This window comes from Lygodium microphyllum, chromosome 1, assembly GCF_053477565.2.
Source record: "Lygodium microphyllum isolate KBCC chromosome 1, Lygodium_microphyllum_v1.1.10, whole genome shotgun sequence".
Lineage (NCBI taxonomy): Eukaryota > Viridiplantae > Streptophyta > Polypodiopsida > Schizaeales > Lygodiaceae > Lygodium > Lygodium microphyllum.
The window spans coordinates 66,786,149-66,792,622 of NC_141135.1; the positions used below are offsets into that span (position 1 = coordinate 66,786,149).

Here is a 6,474-nt window from a genome sequence, read left to right on the forward strand (position 1 = left end):
ATGCAAAAAATTAAAAGAGATATGTTCAGGATAATAATTAGGAATATTATTTGAGTCCTTGAATATTGATGAGTTAACTACACTTTTATAATAACATACCAACAATGGATCGTTAGGTTACTTGTTGAGATTTAAAGGTGCCAGTGTCAACAACTTGTGCTTAGGCATGCCCTTATCAAGAGAGCATGCATGTGTTTGGGTTGGGGGCTATATATGCTAGTAAGTTTATAACACTCCTTTACGATTGTTCATATCTATCATAGGCCAAGTAACATGCATGTGTTTGGGTTGGGGACTTAATTACTAAGCATATGATGGAGGAATTCATTTGATTATCTTCTACATTATGTATGCTGTGAGCCAAGTGACATGCAATAGTGACCAAAAATACATGCACAGGAAAGGCCTAATTTTGGCATCATGAATCCAATGAGATTAATGAAGATTGAAGATCCATAGCCTAGATTATGGTATAAGACACTAGAAGTGAAGTAGGACTCTTGTTTCCCACATTGTAACTAGGGCAATGGCCAACAATTAGAGAGGGATGGTCAATGCCAACTTGAGTTGATCCAGACCACCTATAGGTGGATACACATGAATTTGTGTGTTATCTTAAAGATAACAACTAAAAACATTTAATGACGCCCTTTATGTAGTGATTAATGCTTGCAAATCTAAAGCCTAACATGCAATTATCTATATCTTTTTCTATCAAAATAGCTTGAAGAAATTCTAGTAAATGACTAAAGCATGTGTACAATTCTAGATCACTAGGAGGAGACTTAGCCTCATTGCATAAATTCATGTAATTCATTGTTCACCACATTGTCCTCTGAACATAGTCCCCTGGCATAGTCCTTTGAGCTTGGTTCATGCAGGCTATTTAGTACACTCCTCAACTTATCCTCTTGAGAAGTTTGGTACAAGTAGGTTGTGTGGTAATCCTCTTGAGAAGCTTGGTACAAGTAAGTTGTTTTGGGTTTCAATAAGCATCCATCTTAAGTAGTAGCTATGCCCTAGAATCTCATGTCAAGAAGCATATTAGACTCAACTTGGGAGTGTATTCCTCATGCACCCCTCATGCATCTGTAACATACTTTGCTTGATGGGAAATTAGGAGCACCTTGATATAAAGACTCAAAGAAGATATATTCAAGAAATATAAGACTTGAAAAGGAAGTCAAATGGTACAAAGGATCAAAACAATAAATTCAAAATACCTTATTCTCTATTTTCTTTATTTTAAATGCTAAGGAAAAATCATCATTAGGAGCATTGGGTAGGCCCAAAAAAAGATGATAGAAAATTCCAAAGCCATGGAGAAGAAAAGTCTCAGAAGATGGTTAGAAATTTTAAACTCATACAAAGAGGAATTCAAGGGGAAGTCATAGCTAGAGGTAAAAAGGTGATTCAAGCTAAGCGCAAGAAACATTTGGAATTCAGGAAGAATGATGTGTTCCTCAAGCAACAGTAGATGGAGTGGAGATCCATCTTCCCTAGGGAACATTGGAAGATATGGCATAAATGCACTAGAAAAGTGTGGTCTAGTACTCCATAAACAAATTGAACACCCCTCTATGTAAGATGTATATGCAAAGGATAAACATGAAGGAGAGGCCCAATAAGTTTATAAAAATCCATGTATGGTGTGTCATGTGCCATCAATCTTGGGAGTCAATTCTCCATGTTCTCTGGCATTGCCTTGCAAGTAGGCTTTGTCTAAAAGAACGTGACAGGGTGGATTACAATTGCAGGCCTCAATGTAGAGGTTATGATGAAGATGGCATTGTTTGGGGACAAAGGTGTATTGGATGAAGACATATTAAACCTATGGAATGCCATCAGGGCATTAACATTAGCACCATTTGGGCCAATAAGAATGATCAAATATGATCTACTATCTAGATAGACTATAAGAGAAGTTCTTGCAACATGTAGAAAGATGAGGAGGAGAGAGCATGTCTTCAAAGTGGGGGTACAAGCTCCTTAGAAAGAAAAATTTTTGAAGCCTGTGGTAAGGCTTTTTGGAGCCCAATAGCATATTTTTCCATGAACCTCAAAATACTTTGTGATCGAACCTTCACATTAAAAGAAGGAAAGAGAGAATAGAGTTCTCTTTTGATTTTTGCAACAGCACGAGTATTCATTCAGACTGTGCATAATCGAGGGCTAACAATGGGGCAGGGGCCTCTGCTACTACATGCATCCAACATCCAATGCCCGGCATCGCAATCCGTTGCATCGAGCATTAATCGATCCCATGGAAGCCCAGGACTCATGGTAGCTCACTCAGGTCTGGCTGCAGTGGAAGGCCAAGGTGCAGGCCCTCCGGTTCGCCCTCGTCTCCAAGAGCCCTGATTCCCATGTCAGGCAGCTTGTGAAGGGCTGCATGAGCATCTACAAAGCCTCCCACAAACCTCCCCCCACCACTGATGGATTGCTTGCAACTATTTCAGGTCAGGCTTCACACACTTTTTATTTGTTGCATTGCTTGTGGATTGCATTAACTTGTATTGAATTGTTCCATTGCGAGACTCTTAGGTCCATAAGCCCATACAACAAGAAGAATTCCTTCATTATTCCATTTTTCCCATAAGTCCATATGACAAGAAGCATTCCTTCACAATTCCATTTGTCCCCATGGCCTGCATTTCAGCAAATGAAAACTTAGAACTTTTCTGCAACACATCCTATGAAAGACAACAGAATAAACATATAGCGATGGTTGTCCAGGAGAATTCCCTGACACAAATGTACTCTAAGCTAGCATTACAAAATCACTAATAATATTCTATTGGAATTGGATACTGCATGACTTACCTTCATTGCATTAGGGAGCCATGTACAGAGTACTTTCAGTACATAGTTGGTAGTCATTCTATCCAAACATGCACAGAATACTAATCTAAACACGCTCAATGGCTTACTTTCATTGCCTCAAGATGGGCTTATTGATTGCTCAAACCATTCAAACACTCTAGCTTGTTTCTCAAAGTTATTCTTAGCACATATTATTTCTCTTCTTTCCAAAACTCTCATCAGCTTGACTAATAGCTTGGTTTACACATATTGTGTCTAGTAAGTAAAACCTTCAAGCTAAAATGATAAATTTCAGAGAATTTTTTGTATATACGTGTGTAGGTGATAGAGTGAGATTTGAATCCACTTTTGGGTGGCCAAGAAGAGAATGCAAGTATTCTTTGGCTTTACTGTGTTTGATTCTTTCTACTTGCCCCCACTAAATAGAGTTTTGTGTTGAGGCATGTTTTCTGGTATTGGTTAAAGTTTTTTCCTACAGGGCGTCATTCCTCTACTCTTGAAGCAGCATTTATGTGGATAGGTGGTTGGAGGCCCACATCAGCTATAACACTCGTGTACTTGAAAATGGGTATTGATGTGCAAAAGCTTAATGGTTGCATAAGCCATGATGTGACATGCCTGTTGTCAAAGACACAGTTAGCTTCAATGGATGCTTTGTAGCATTACATGCACCAGGCAGAGATGGAGCTTTCAAATCAACTAGCAACCATGCAGGTGAACCTTTGCTTCTTGAGTTTTCTGTTGCAATTTAACATGTTTCTGCCAAGCCATTTTGAAGCTGTCTGCCATGGTCTGGCATGATGCGCACAAGAACTTTTCAACAAATTCTCACTATACTTCCCACATTGTGAATTACAACAACATCATGAGCTTCTGCAAGGGAGGGACCACATACCTAGCTCGGTGTGGTTGCTCCCTGCCCTCGACCAGGTATGTGGTCCCTCCCTCACAGAAGCTCATGATGTTGAATACTATAAGTAAAAACAAGGGAAAAGATCCCCTTTTCCCAGTGACATGGGAAAGTGTCTAAAGCTACTTGTGATTCATAATATTCTGGCTTTTCTAGGTTTGCTGAGCCTGACTACTGCTTTGGGTTCTTTCAGATGCTTATTGCAGATCAAAGCATGAAAGAAGCCATAGGGATTGGGAGCTCTTCTTTCATCATGTCACACAACATAGTGCAAGGACAACAATTAATGGAGTCAAAGCTTGAAACTTTGAGTTTGCTGTTAAAGCGATCAAACTCTCTCATGCTGCATACCCTCCAAGAGCTACAAAACCTGCTGACCCCAGTACAGGCAGCCCATTGCACACTTGCAGCCTTTGAGCTGGTTTTTGCTTTGAAAACATTGGACCTAAAGACCAAATCAAAGATGGAGGATGATAGAGAGAACCACCAAGTATTGTCTGTGTCTCCTCCCTGTTCTGCAGATGCTGCTTTTGCAGACCACCTTATTGCCAAGGAAAATATCATGTTGATGGAAGAGAATCACCAGTGGCTTATTGCAAAGAAGCCACATTACTTGATGGAATCAAACACACATTAGCTGACTATGAAGAAACCATCTTACCTGATGACCAAGTATATACTTCAGCTGGTGTAGAAGAAAATGCATGTACCTGTGAAGGTGAAGACAGGAGAGGGACAGAGCATGTAGATTCGTTGAGTTCCACAGCTTGCAGTAAGCCTACATAAGTCCAGATTATAAGCTTGTGCATGGATGAGCTATCATGGGCTGCCATGTGTTTCAATTTTTCCTTTTTACCAACCCCTGTTCCGACAGATGATTCTTAAGTTATTAATTTTTGAAGTAATTCCCGTGAATTGGACAGTTTTCCATATGAACGCATCATTATTGCTTTGGAACCCTGATATGATGTGTCAGGCCTATTCTACCCCTTTCCCCTGATATTTTTCCTTTTTACTTCGTGTCATTTCGATGCACGGTTCATCCGTTATTAATTTTTGCGGGTTTTCGAGTCTTTTTAGTGCTTATTTTTCACATTTTTCCATGTGAACCTACCCTATTTTCACCGGAATTCCAGCTTGATTTGACAGCCGTGTCCTGCCAGCCTTTCCCCCACTTTTTCCTTTTCCCTTCCCCCTCTTCTGACTACCGGATTTTAGTTATTAATTTTTTCGAGTGTTATTGAATGCATTTTTTGTGTTTTTTCCACGTGAACCCATCCTAATTTTTCCCAAACTGAGTTTTGATGTGCCAGCCCTGTGAATTCTTTTTTTTTGGGCATTTTGTCTTTTAACCGCTTGCTATTCTGAAGCACGGTTTTTCGCGTATTAATTTTCGAGTCCATTTTCGGGCCCATTTTTGGGGATTTTTTCCACGTGAACGCGTTCTATCTCACTTGGAACTATGTTTTCTCATGATAGGTTGTCGGACACATTGTTCTACACACATTTCCTTCTTTTCGTACTTCATTCGGATACGCGGATTTTTCGATATTAATGCCCGTATGTGTTTTCGGGTTTGTTTTTTGTGTTTTTTCCATGTGAACACCCTGATTTTGTCCCGGAACCCGTGTCGCATGTTTCCGATATTTTTCCCTCATCTTCCGACACATTTTTCCTTTTTACGGATTTTTGATCCGACAAACGGTTTGGATTTTATTAATTTTTCTTCATTTTTCCTGCTTGCCTCGCGCGTGAATGTACTTGTTTTTGGTTTTACACACCTCGAGACACCCCCATGGCGTCCGCGGCTAGCGCGTCCCCGTCCCTGCCTGTTTGACCCCGTCATTGCAAAAAAAAATTACCCCTACCCGCGCATGCACACGGGCCGGGGATGTGTTCTTCTATTTTATTATTTCTTTTATTTTTCTTTTTTTTATTATTTTAAAAGAAAATACACACACAATTTTTTTTTAAAAAAATCAAATGAACAGAAAGAAAACCAAGCATTAAAAAAACCAAAAAAAAAGAAAAGAAGAAGAAGAAGAAACAAAAAGAAAGAAAAACAAAAGGGAAAAAACAAAATAACAAGAAAAAAAGAAAATGCATTATTTTTATTTTTATTTTTTATTTTTTTAAACAAAAAAAAGAAATTTCTTACCTGTCGGTTGCGCGCGTCTCCTCCCTGCTCCTTCCCCTTCCTCTTCTTTCCTCCCTCCTTCTTCCTCCCCTTTCTCTCCTGCTCCTTCTCCTTCTCCCTTTCTCCTTCTCCTTCTCCTTCTCCCCCTTTCTTCATGTCTCCTCCTCCTCCTCTCTCTCCCTCGCCGCCGCTCGTGGCCGCCTTCCTACTGCGTTGGCCACTGCCAGACTCCCTCGCTCCGGCCGCCCTCCTGCTGCCTCGGTTGCCGCCAGACTCCCTCGCTCCGACCGCCCTCTAGCTGCCTCGGCCACCACTAGACTCCCGCGCTCTGATCGCCTGCTGCCTCGCGCCGCCGCCTGGACATCGGAGCCGCCCTCGTCCCCTATCGACCTTGACTGCACCTCTGCCGCCTGACGCCAGCACCGAGCCGCTGTCCGCCTCAACCGCGCCTCCGCCTCCCCTTCCTTGGCTGCCTCCGCCTCAGCTTCCATCACCCTCCTCCACCAGCAGCTCCTCCTCCTCCTCCTCCTCGCCCTCCTTCTCCTCCCCCCACCACCTCACCTCACTGCCAGGTTAGAAACTAACTTAACTTAAGTTAAACTAA

General features: G+C 41.4%; 1 pseudogene; it reads left to right on the forward strand.

The window, feature by feature from the left end:
* Positions 1–1,342: 1,342 nt before the first annotated feature.
* On the forward strand, positions 1,343–4,370 carry LOC148041214 (transcription factor TGA2-like; annotated as a pseudogene).
* The last annotated feature ends 2,104 nt before the right edge of the window (positions 4,371–6,474 follow it).